Genomic DNA, 13,399 nt, shown 5'->3' on the forward strand with positions numbered 1-13,399 from the left:
CGCAAATATACAAAGCGCTGCTGGAAATAATGAGGCAGTTTTCAAAGTTGCTCACAACAGGTCTGTTCCTTTACCTTAAAGTGACATCTCACTCATTCTTCAGCATGTTCTTCATTCAGATTCTCAGAGGTGCAAACATTGTTTCGGCAAGTGTGTGTAGTTGTAGAGTGGATTGAGACCTGAAGAGGTCTTGACTCGGCAGAGATGATGACATCACACATACATGAAAACAATAAAATAAGAATAATTTAATTCTCACAATGAAGCCCCAATTTTCAGGTTCTCTCTCCTCTCTAGTGCTACTGTTTTGCTAGTGTCTGAGGAGCATACTTGGTCCTCCTTTGGAGTCATCAAATTTCGTTCGTGCATCCGTAACCATGGGGTTTCCTTGGTGGCTCAGTGGTAAAGAATCCTCCTGCCAACACAGGAAATGTGGGTTTGATTTCTGGGTCAGGAAGAGTCCCTGGAGTAGGAAATGGCAACCCACTCTAGTATTCTTGCCTGGGAAATCCCATGGACAGAGAAGCCTGGTGGGCTACAATCCATGGGGTCGCAAAGAGCTGGACATGACTTAGTGACCAAACAACACCACATCCGTAACCACATAGATGCTGTGGTTCACATCAACCCTCCCCCAGGTGCTGGGCATCAGACCTTTCTAATGGTCTTTGTTAGTTTCTAGGTGTCTCGGAGAGGGCAATGGCAACCCACCCCAGTACTCTTGTCCGGAAAATCCCGTGGATGGAGGAGCCTGGTAGGCTGCAGTTCATGGGGTCGCTAAGAGTCGGACACGGCTGAGCGACTTCACTTCTGGAGAAGGAAATGGCAACCCACTCCAGTGTTCTTGCTTGGAGAATCCCAGGGACAGGGGAGCCTGGTGGGCTTCCATCTATGGGGTCGCACAGAGTCGGACACAACTGAAGCGACTTAGCAGCAGCAGCAGCAGCAGGAGGTGTCTACTCTGTTGCACTTTCTACTCTTCCTTACTGTGTTTTCTTTCTCCTCACCACTCAGAGGAGGCTCTTAGCTCAATTACCTCTTATCCTGATCCCGATCTCCTTGTTATTAGGGGTTGGGCTGAGGTGCAATACATGCTACCTCACAATATGGCACCTTGACATACTGAGTATTTTTGATGGAAGGAATTTGGAGTATAGCAGCTGCAGGAAGGATTCTCTCATCCCCACTATTCCGCACAGTGGGTCATGGGTGGGTCTCCTCATGTGAGAGGTGCCCTGTTAATACCCAGAGGAAAGGACCATCTTTATCTACACAGATGGAGTGATGCCAAGAGGAATTCAAATGAACAGGTCCTTCTAAATTTCCCCCAGTTCACCACCTTTATCTCATATCCTCTTGTCCCATCATATTTTTCCATGCTTTCTACTCTTCAGCAAACCTAGTATAAAAATACTTGGGGCTTAACTGCTTCTTCTGGTCTTCATTTCCTTATGAGTTCTCCTGTGTCACGTAAAACTTATATTAAATAAATATGTATGCTTTTCTTCTGTTAATCTGTCTTTTGTGAATCCAGTTTACAGGCCTCCAGCCAAAGAATATAAGATGAGTTAGAGGAACAGATTTTTTCCCCCTCTCTTACTTCCCAATTGGCACTAGAGGTAAAGAACTCACCTGCTGATGCAGGAAACATAAGAGACATGGGTTTGATCCCTGGGTTAGAAAGATCCCCTGGAGAAGGAAATGGCAACCCACTCCACTATTTTTACCTGGAGAATCTCTTGGACAGAGGAGCCTGGCAGGCTACAGTCCATGGGGCTGCAAAGAGTCAAGATGCAACTGAAGTGACTTAGCACATATAAGACTCGTGCAGTAGGTAATGATTCTATTCTAGTGCATAGTGAGGACAGAGACCCTTCAGGGGTCTGTGTCATTTCATTTCATCTGTGCCACTTACCTCTGCCCTCTGAGGGTAGGGTGGGCTGAAGTCTCACTTGTGAATGTGTTTGTTCATGCATATTTGTCTTACCCATCATTCAGTGACTGTGGTTTTTGAGTGAAGACACTATTTCAGGGACTGGAATATTTTGCACTAAGGCCAGTGTTGCTGCTCAAACCTCAAATAGATTCCTCCCTCAGACTGGGGACAGAATGTGAGACATTTAACAGGCACAACACAGCGGAGATTATGGCAATAAGGAAAATATAACCAGGAACCATATTCAGAGATACCACACTCACCTGGGGTTTTTGTCCTGGTCTGCAATACAGTTCAGAAAACTCAAGTTTTCAATAATATGAGAATGTGTCTCAAAATCACATATACAATGGCACCTACTTTTACCTTGGGTGTCTGAACCACAGCTATTTCATTTTGACTCTCAGATGCATCCTCTTCCTCTAAGGCCAAAGCAGATGTATAACCACATCAGAAAGGCCATAAAACAGGCTGCTCTGATCAGTAAAATGTAAGTTCAACCATGTGTAGCCTTTTGACATCCCCATACCTCAATGTGTACAGATTTTTCTATCATTCCCCCCAACCTGCTCTCTTTCTTTAAAAATTTTAGTTTGTACTGGGGTATAGCCGATTAACAACGTGTGATCGTTTCAGGTGAAGAGTGAAGGGACTCAGTCTTACCTTGATGTTGGCGTGCTGGCTCCCACCCCAGGTTCAGAGCATGTCCCTTGGTACTAGGTCTCCTTTATATTTGCCTAGTCAGTTAGGGGGGAAAACTAGTCAGATCTCATGAGCAGACTCAGAGAGTTATGTTAATGGGGGAACACTTTATAGGCTATACATTTTATCACTTATACCCAGTTGTCACATAAGCATTTTACATGTGCTTTTAGCAGCAGATCTAAAGCAAGGAGTGTCACACTTGATAAGTAGTTATGTGTGTGTGTGTGTGTGTGTGTGTGTGCGGGCGCGCGCGTGTGCGCATATGTTCAGTTGCTAAGTCATGTCCAACTCTTTACAACCCCATGGACTGCAGCATGCCAGGCTTCCCTGTCTTCACTATCTCCTGGAGTTTGCACAAATTCATATCTATTGGGTCAGTGATGCTATCTAACCATCTCATCCTCTGCCTTCAATCTTTCCAAGCATCAGGGTCTTTTCCAATGAGTCAGCTCTTCACATCAGGTGGCCACACTTATTGTCCAAAGTATTGGAGCTACTGTGACAGTTTCACTGGATGACTTTCTTTCCATCTAGAACATCAGGGCAAAAGTATGGCTAAGACAATAACTTTCATAAATATAGACCTCAATCAACAGACCTAGAATTTAACATCCACTGAAACATAATATTGTTCTTTCTAAAATTATCCTCATCTCCATCAAACACGGCCAAATCAAGACTAATCTGTCTGCAAAACCAGCCTGATCAGTTGACCAAATAGACTCCTCCAAGCTGGCTGAGGGGGAGCTCATCAGGAGTCCCAGGCTGAATTCCCCAAAGACCTCTCAAGTACAGGAAAGCCATGCCAAAGGTTTGATTGATTTCTCTCTTTTGGAAGCCCCCCAAGTTTTGAGATTCCTGCCCTTGCCAGGAGACAATCTCTTTCATTCTCCTGGTAAGGCCACTTGGAACCCGAGAGTCTGATTTCTGGGAGGACCAGGCAGAGAGAAAAAAAGAATGCTTCAATTCTGTCCACAGGTGTAGTTTACCAATTTGCTCTAAGTCTTAACCAACTTGAAGGCAAGGGCTTCCCTCTATCTGGAAAACACAGATTAGAACCAGTAACAATGCAGACAAAACCCAGAAGAATTATAACCGTATTCACCAGTTCATTCAGTAATCAATCCTTTTGTTAACTTTTTAATGAAGCCATCAGGTTTTCCATTAGGATCCTTTAAATTCTCTACCCAGTTCAGCAATATAATCTGAAATTTATCAAAGACCAGCTATTGTCAGAATGTGTTTCCTATGAATCTTGAAGATGAAGCACTTTTGCAAAAGTAGGAGAATAAAACAGTAACTGTTTATAAAAGACAAAAGACTTAAAAAGACATGGTTAAGCACCGGATTACAATGTAATCGATAAAGAAACTTGGTTACAGTAACTAGAATTATGACTAATTATAATGTTATACTTTAAAAAAAATTTTTATGGGGGATCTTAGTTCCCTGCCCAGGGATTGAACCCGTGCTACCTGCATTGGGAGCACTGAGTTTTAACCCCAGACCTCCAGGGAAGTCCCTGATGATAATTTAAACCCTTAAAAACTTTAATCTCTGGCAAAAACCAAGAAACAAGTAACTGTGTGTTTCCTCATTGGAAAACTCAGTGCTTTAGTCTTCCTCTCCTAAGCAGGCAAAGGTCAATAAACTGAGACCTACTCAGCAATTCATGTTGCAAGATTTTATCCTATTTGAAATGATCCAAGAGTACTCTTCTTTCAACTTTAGTTTCAAGTTACAAAATATGGAGAAACTATTTTAGATAGACATTAACAAAACAAGGACAGCCACCACAAGCCCCAGGATTTCCCCTGTAACTTTCAGGACCACCCCGGGAACTTTAGGGCCCCATGTGTTAATGAACGGCGCCGTGGAGTTACACCTGTGGCTTTCAGGCCTCACCTGTTAGTGGACAGCCCCTGCAACTTTCCATTCCCTGGCTCTCTCAGGAGTTTATTCAGTCTCTTGGCTGCTCAGCCAGTGGTGGGGCTGCACCCCTCAGAACTATGAGGCCTGTGAAAGAGCTGGGAGTCAGCAATCAGAGACACTGATGGTTTAATGGATGTGGGAGCTTACGCGGCTGAAGCAAGATCCTGGAAGGACACGCCACTGCGTGTGGAGGACAGCAGGCAGGAAGTGACGCAGTGTTCATTCCTAGGGTAAGGAAGGGGGAGTACCACTTATATTTATTTGAATTGAGGCCAGGTGGGCTCATTAGTTGCCAGGGAAACCAGAGGGACAGGCCCCTCACTGCCTCTCTGATAAGCTCTCACTAGCTGGAGCCTGGGGCAAACATGTAGGAAGGTCGGTCACCTGAGTAGGGTATAGGTGAAGCCGGTATTGGTTGGACAGGGAATGTACAGAGAGCAAGAGAATAGCCATCTTGAATGGCCTGACTATTAAGTGTGTATATGTCAATCCTGGTCTCCTAATTAGTCCCTCCCCACTCTTTTCCCCTCCTTGGGAAAGGGGGGAAAGTTTGTTTTCTGTATCTGTGACTCTATTTTTGCTTTGTAAATAAATTCATTTGTACCCTTTTTTAAAACTCCACATATAAGCAATATCATATATTTGTCTTTCTCTGTCTGACTTACTTCATTCAGTGTGACAATCCCTAAGTTCACACATGTTGCTGCAAGTGGCATTATTTCATTCTTTTTATGGCTGAGTAATTCCATACTCAGTGGTGACTCAGTGGTAAAGAGTCTGCCTGCCAATGCAGATGTGTGTTCGATTCCTGGGTTGGGAAGATCCCCTGGAGAAGGAAATGATAACCAACTCCAGTAGTTTTGCCTGAAAAAGAATGTCTAAGGGTCAATAAGAGTTGGACATGACTGAGTGACTGAGCATGCACACATACAATATTTCATTGTATATATGTAACATTTCTTCTGTATCCATTCATCTGTTGATGAACATTTAAGTTGCTTCCTTGTCTTGCCTATTGTAAATAGTGCTGCAATGAACATTAGGGTGCATGTATCTTTTTGAATTATAGTTTTCTCCTGGTACATACCCAGGAATTGAATTGGTGGATCATATGGTAGCTCTATTTTTTGTTTTTTTAAGGAACCTCCATACTGTTCTCCATGGTGGCTGTACCAATTTACATTTTCATCAACAGTATTTCCTTTTTCTTCACACTCTTTTCAGCATTTATTGTTTGTAGACTTTTTAATAATTGCCTTTCTGATTGGTTTGAGGTGATACCTCACTGTAGTTTTGATTTGTATTTCTCTAGTACTCTGTGATAGAGAAGGTGATGGCACCCCCCTCCAGTACTCTTGCCTGGAAAATCCCATGGACGGAGGAGCCTGGTAGGCTGCAGTCCGTGGGGTCGCTAAGTTGGACAAGACTGAGGGACTTCACTTTTCACTTTTCACTTTCATACGTTGGAGAAGGAAATGGCAACCCACTCCAGTGTTCTTGCCTGGAGAATCCCAGGGACGGTGGAGCCTGATGGGCTGCCGTCTATGGGGTCACACAGAGTCGGACACGACTGAGCGACTTAGCAGCAGCAGCAGCAGTACTGTGTGATGCTGAGCATCTTTTCATGGCTTTTTGACCATCTGTATGTCTTTCTGATTATAATGGACTGTTTGGCAGAGTTTGGAAATGCTAATCGCCTTTGAATTGCTCTGGCAAGGTGGATCCTTTGGTCCAGTTGAAATTAGTGGTTTCCTGCCACATGCTGTGGCCCAGTGGAACTGCTCCAGAAGTCATGAAGGCCATCACTGGAGAAGAATCTCCCTCTCTTTCTGTAATATTCAGGATCAATAACACATACTGTGTTCTTTTCACAGTGAAGACATAATCTCAGTTGAGAAAAAATATGTAAAGGAGTGTTCCAAAAACAGTTCCCAATTGGAAGAATTTTTTTTTTTTTTTGAAGATACATGTAGAATCATGTCATCTTTATAGTAAGAGGAACAGTTAGTATAACTCAGTTTTATTCTTCATCATGCCATGGAGAGTGTAACCCAGAAAAGGCATTTGTCCTTTTCTTTTAGTATTGATTAGCCCTCTACACAAGAAAACTAACCCTTAAAACAGGTTAAAGTAATTCTTAGTAGTTATTCTGATTCTGTAGGGTTAAAGCTTGAGGAAAATTCCTTATAATTAGAGCTAAGTGAACATACACATTCTTTCCCTGTAGAAAGCAGAGTCCCACAAAAATCAACCAGAGTCTAGAAAAGATGACCTATTACATGAACTTTCTTGTAGGTTTGCTATTTTTCCCTTTCCTCTCTCTTTTTTTTTTTGTGTGTGTGTGTGGGGGGGTTGTTTGCTTTAGGGCTAAATGACAGATCTGTATCATCTGTAACCATCAAGTGCTTATTTTCTTGGGTGCAATTCCATCACTTAAAATGGCCTTTGTACACATATATATTTCTCTTCTTTAATAGAAACCTGATGAGCTTCAGAATTCATTTGAAATATGTATTCAATATAAACCACTCTTCATTGTTTATGAACGTAGAGCAGCACAGCAGTCTTCATTTGTTCTCAAAAATTTTTTCCTATTCTCTTATCTCATTCCTCACAACAGCCTTGTTCAGGCTGAGTGGAAATATTGATAAATGTGAAAAGGTGCTCAACTTCCCTAATAATCAAAGAAGTGCATATTAAAATGAGATAGTATTGTTTCCTCTCTCACTAGGACAGAAGTGAAGAATATTAATCATCTCCGTTGTGGTGAAGGAACAGGGCAGAGAGAACTCTGCACACGGGCCCTCGCCTCCCGCGCCCCACCCCACAGCAGTCCAGCTCTGGCCGTTTATAAGGCCTCTGCTCTGCTCTGTCCTGCTGCGAGGGTCTGTGAGCCACCCCCTATTCTTGCAATAAATCCTTTCTCTCTCTCTCTTTTTTTCACTTTTGTTTTCGCCTTTTGTGTCTGTATGCAAGGAGTCTTAATATAATGTATACTTTTGCCTTCATTTCAAGCCATTTTCTCTTTATGGTATTTATTACTTTTACAAATTATCACATGCCTCCATTTCATTAAGGACCAAACCATTGCCTCCATTGCATTAAGGATACCAAACCATTTCCTGATTTCTTTCCTGGATCCTGTGCAGGATCATTTTTCAGTTGTAGGTGTTTTCTGTGAGCTCTCTGGGCATTTTTCCTTTTTCCTCATTCTAAGTGTGATTTCACAAGCCTCAAGTTTCCCACTAACTCCTTATCCTTTTTCTGAATTTCGAACAAGAGACAGGGATCTATTCACACTTGATGTTTGCTCTCAGACCTGTAATTGCTGTGGATTGTCCTTGGCTCTGCTCACTATATGTACTTCCCCTTCTGAGATACAGAGCTGGAGGCAGATAGATACACTTAACCCTCTGCCTGTGTCCCCAGAGAAATTAATCTAGGGACTTCTCTGAGGTTCCAGTGGTTAAGAATCTGTCTTGCAATGCCGGGGACATGGGTTCAATCCCTGGCGGGAGAACTGAGATCCCACATGCCACAGAGCAACTAAGCCCGAGCTGAGTTACAATTCCTGAGCCCACGAATCACAATTGAGTCCGTGTGTCGCAACAAAGATCCTGAGTGCCTCAAGGAAGATTCTGAGTACTGCAACTAAGACCTGATGCAGCTAAATAAATAAATAAACAAACATAGGAAAAGGAGAAATTAATCTAGTGGAGTTCCTGGGGTGCTCAGGAATGAGGCCTTCCTAAATCCTCCTGATTTGTCCTTTGATTTTTTGAGCCACTGGGACACAGAGACAATTATAATCCCCAGGATGGACCACATCTTCCAGGGTAGCTTGCAATCCCCATGATCTGCCACCCAGACTCTTCTCTTTTCTGATTTAACCTACAGAATTTGTCTGTGGGGTTTACCTCACAGGATGCAATGCATTGCTGCAATCAGTTCTTCTCTCTCGCCCTGAGTTTTCTGGCCGAGAGACAGGGGGCACAGAGGCATCTTATCCTGCCTGCCTTACAGCTCATTATTTGTTTTTTTTGGTAGCCACAGACGCTCAGTCTCTGAAACAGGAAGTAGAATCCTAGGGAGGTATAACATGTCTTATTGCTTTTTTTAGTCTGGCTCTGGTTAGGCTTTTCTCGACCCAGCTCCATTGGCAGTAACAGTGGATGGAAATTTCTAACAAGCTTTGGCATTAGATTGTCTCTCAGTGTGAGTTTTCACTAGAGAGGAAGGAAGCTGATGAGGAATCCAGTTATCCTTTGCACGGGACCCAGCAATGTCTTCCTACCGCCCTCCACATGACGTTTACCCCACTCCCCCCTGGGTTTCAATAGTCTGCACAATCTGGTCTAATCCTGTAATCCATAACCTCTGCTCCAAGCAGCTGGCCTCCTTCGCCCGTGTATTCATGTCTCTTTTCTTCCTGGCAGGGTCCCTTTTTCTGTTCAGTTAAATCCTTCCATGTAATGCTGAGATCAAGTTTTATCTCCTTCTTGAAGCCTTTTGATGATCCCAGCCTACATCGAAGTCCTATATTTTCTTTTTTACTCATTCATTTATTCACTGAACAAATATTTGTTCCATGGTTGCGCTATGTCCATCACCATGCGTTAAGTGGGAATCCCCTAGTGAATAAGGTAGATTTGTTCCCCACCTTCATGGGGCTGAAAGTTTAGGTGTAATACATGCAAAAATCACACAATAATAGATCCTTTCAGTCCTCTGTATAATCTTTATTAATCTGGGTAATTTTTTTTTGCAGCCAGCAAAACTGAGTTCTGGAATACAGGCCCAAATATGAATTTCTTGGGAGAGTCCTGGGGAACCTCACAGAACTGAAGGAGAGCTGAAACTCTGGCTTCTGGGGCTCAAGGAGAGAGAATCTCTGGAGATCTCAACCATGGAAAGGTTTAGACTCTGTAGGGCAGTTCCTTGGCTCCCAGAGCTGCTTTTTTGGGTGTGGATGCTGAGTTTCATGTCCCAGGAGAAGCTGGTGTGTTTAAGTTTGGGTCAGGTGATTTAGATCCAGGACCCAGGTGGAGGTGGGTGAGGAAGCTGGGGCCACTGGGGCTTCCCTTGAGTACGAGGGGGGCTTTCCTACAGCAGGAAAAGTCATTGTGACCTGGAGCCGCCCTCCTGTGGCTGCTGTGTTGCCCAGATGGCCCCTTCTGGATTGAAGAACCTATTCCCCAGCTTCTGGGAGTGTCCAGGTCAGGTGGAGAGCCCCAAGCAGTCAGCCTACCCTGGGGAAGCCACCTTGCTTTCGGTCAAGCTCCCCATCTGGGCATCCCATTCCCAGAGACTGGTGGGAATGTGTGGCACTGTCTGCAGGCACAGCATGCACCATTCCAAAGGGACCTCTCAGCGTCAGAGCTTCCCACAGACACAGCCCAGTCCAGCTTCTCCGTAAGCCCAGACTAAGTCCTTCCGTTCCCCAACAGGTCAGGACTCCTTCCTCCCAAGAGCACTCCCCAAGATCTTCCCGTGCTCTAATCTCTGCCTGAGTCTCTTCCTGAGGAGCCTGGTCTGCAGCACACACCATGGAATTCACAATACTGGTGAAGGTCGCACCCTTCCGCACCTTTTATAGATTGTCTGGCTCAGTTTGTTAATTACTGCACATCTTACTCATGCCTGCCAGACTAGATTACAGACTTCCTATGAGCAGAAACCCTAACATCCTTGACATGCAGCTCTCTACCCAGTTACTTCATGAAGCACCTGGGTATCGCTCAGAATTCACTGTTCACTGATGGATTGTGCTCAGGTGAGGGACATGTCACAAAGCCCGCTGTTTTAGATGGGCCAGGGATTTATCATGTCGAAAAGTACTCTTTTAAAAGAGGTTCAAATTGTGGTCAAGAGGTTTTGTCTTGTTTGTTTTTTGATTGTTTTCATCTGATTAGTGGCCAATGCATTGATTTTTAAGAGCAGAAAATCCTGATTAGGGAGAATACATCCCTGTGTAATAACATCTTTTTCTCCCTCTGCTGTCTAGGTTCTCTTTTTTTTTTTTTTTAATCTCTGGGGGATGCAGCCACATAATCTTACCAAACATGCTTAAGTACATGATTTTAAGAGCTGTTTCATTTTGTTATGAGTATGTGTGTGTGTGTGTGTTTTGGGGGGAGCAGGGAGAGGAAAGAGTGTCCTAGACTGTGATGTCATATGTCCCAGTGACTTGGTTTGGGTGCTGGCTGGGGTCACAGTAATCACGTGCCAAGAAGAACAAATGGAAGGTTGGTGAAGGGCTCCCAGGCTGGAAGCTTTAAAAGAAGTGTTTTTTCAAGAAGAGGAGATTTCAGAATAAGCCATCTCCACAAGCACTTTTGTAATCATCCCATTCCAAGGCCAATAAAGTGAGATTCCTTGTGCCTAGAGAATATTCAGTTTTAAAAATGAAATAAGAGCATGACTTTCCGGTCCTTTTTCCAGTCTCTTAAATACTCCCACTCCTACAGTCATTCAGAGGTGACACCAAGGGAAGTGATTACCTCCTGTCCATCAGTCCCTGTGTAGTTCTGACAATGGGAGAGCATTTCATAGAGCAACCCCACGGCGCTGGCCTTTCCTCACTCGGTACCCGTGTGGACTTTCATTTTAGAAAAGCTGTGCTGTGAGCACAGTAAGGAGCCCTATGTTTCTTCTCTTATAAATGTGCTTTTATGATGTATTTTTTAATTGATTAAAAAGTGAGGGTAATAAATGAACATCTGATCCAAGTTTTAGCAAAGGACCCTTTATTGAGGTACAGGTTCTAAAAAGTTATTTTAGGCAAGTTCCCAGAGGCAAGTTTTTTTAAACCATCAGGCTGGATGAGGAGACTGTGATTCTAATGAATTCTGCCACTCCTTAGAAATAAATTAAGAGTTTCCTTCCAAGTAGAGTGGCCAGTGGGCTGAGAGGTAATATTTTTAAATAGTTGAGTCCAAACATAAGCTGGATTTACATTAAAAAAAAAAAACCTATAGTTTGCTTTTCCCATTTTCTCTCTTCCCCAGTGACTCTGGCATTGTATGGTCCAAGTAGCTTTCTCTCAGAGGTACGCTGGGTTCATTTTATGAGGTGTGGAATCGAGAGCCGGCCGGGTGCTTTGACTGGCTGAACTTTCCATCCTGCCTTAAACAACCTGGGAAAAGTCAGTGTGATTTATGACAGTAGTCACTGCTACCCTTTTACTTGCCAGAAAATACTCTCAGCTATCAAAAAACCCAAACAACCCCAGCCTCCCAAACTGGCACCTTTTGAGCACTGTCATGTCTACTTCTTGACCAGTCATCTAAGTGATTCATTAATTAAGTAAGTTTATCCAACTAAGGAGCCTTCCTTGTAAGTGAGGGTACAGTGAAAATCAGTAAAGGGATCTTCTGACTACAGCCAGTATAATCTTAAAGACAGGGAGGGTTTACTAAATAGATGTATGGTATGAGACCGCTTGGTTATTTTCATGAGTTATTCCCTTGTGTTGGGCACAAAAGTCCAAGATCATGCAGGTGCTGGCTTCTATAACATCCACTGAGGTCTTTTTGTGCTAGGGTTTTAGGTTATGTGAATCTATGCAGTAGAGATGAAAATTAGACACAGACACAGACAGACTCACACACCTCTCTACCACTCAAAAAACACTCCCCAAAAGACCTAAACAGACATTTCTCCAAAGAAGACATACAGATGGCTAACAAACACATGAAAAGATGCTCAACATTGCTCATTATTAAAGAAATGCAAATCAAAACCACAATGAGATATCACCTCACACCGGTCAGAATGGCCATCATCAAAAGTCTACAAACAGTAAATGCTGGAGACAGTGTGGAGAAAAGGGAACGCTCTTGCACTGTTGGTGGGAATGTAAATCGATACAGCCACTATGGAAGACGGTATGGAGATTCCTTTAAAAACTGGGAATAAAGCCACCATATGACCCAGCAATCCCACTCCTAGGCATATACCCTGAGGAAACCAGGGTTGAAAGAGACACATGTATCCTATTGTTCATTGCAGCACTATTTACAATAGCTAGAACATGGAAGCAACCTAGATGCCCATCGACAGACGAATGGATCAAGAAGTTGTGGTACATATACACAGTGGAATATTACTCAGCGATAAAAAGGAATGCATTTGAGTCAGTTCTGATGAGGTGGATGAACCCACAACCTATTGTATAGAGTGAAGTAAGTCAGAAAGAGAAAGATAAATATCATATTCTAATGCACATATATGGAATCTAGAAAAATGGTACTGAAGAATTTACTTACAGGTCAGCAGTGGAGAAACAGACATAGAGAATAGACTTATGGACGTGGGGAGAGGGGAAGAGAGGGTGAGATGTATGGAAAGAGTAACATGGAAACTTATATTACCATATGTAAAATAGATAGCCCATGGGAATTTGCTGTATGGCTCAGGAAACTCAAACAGGGGCTCTGTATAAACCTGGAGAGGTGGGATGGGGCAGGAGAACGGAGAGAGGTTCAAGAGGGAGGGGATATATGTATACCTGGCCACCTCATGCGAAGAGTTGACTCATTGGAAAAGACTCTGATGCTGGGAGGGATTGGGGGCAGGAGGAGAAGGGGACGACAGAGGATGAGATGGCTGGATGGCATCACTGACTCAATGGATGTGAGTCTGAGTGAACTCCGGGAGTTGGTGATGGACAGGGAGGCCTGGTGTGCTGCAATTCATGGGGTCGCAGAGTCGGACACGACTGAGCGACTGAACTGAACTGATGGCTGATTCATGTAGAGGTTTGACAGAAAACAACAAAATTCTGTAAAGCAATTATCTTTCAATTAAAAAATAAATTAAAAAAAA

At 43.4% G+C, this 13,399-nt stretch overlaps 1 long non-coding RNA gene across 5 annotated transcripts; it reads right to left on the reverse strand.

Moving 5' to 3' along the window:
• Window positions 1-227: 227 nt before the first annotated feature.
• LOC147361087 (uncharacterized) lies at window positions 228-4,799 on the reverse strand. 5 transcript variants are annotated; one of them, XR_015138780.1, is made up of 5 exons: window positions 4,547-4,799; window positions 2,600-2,673; window positions 1,728-1,776; window positions 712-889; window positions 228-415 (listed from the first exon to the last, which is right to left on the reverse strand). It is a non-coding gene; the product is annotated as an uncharacterized LOC147361087 (long non-coding RNA). The 5 variants fall into 5 exon arrangements; XR_015138779.1 differs by lacking the exon at window positions 1,728-1,776 and adding an exon at window positions 2,303-2,358; XR_015138778.1 differs by lacking the exon at window positions 1,728-1,776.
• Between the last annotated feature and the right edge of the window lie 8,600 nt (window positions 4,800-13,399).

Source organism: Bos grunniens, chromosome 13 (genome assembly GCF_055505025.1).
Source record: "Bos grunniens cultivar Pamir isolate PY7600 chromosome 13, Bosgru_T2T1.0, whole genome shotgun sequence".
Taxonomy (NCBI): domain Eukaryota; kingdom Metazoa; phylum Chordata; class Mammalia; order Artiodactyla; family Bovidae; genus Bos; species Bos grunniens.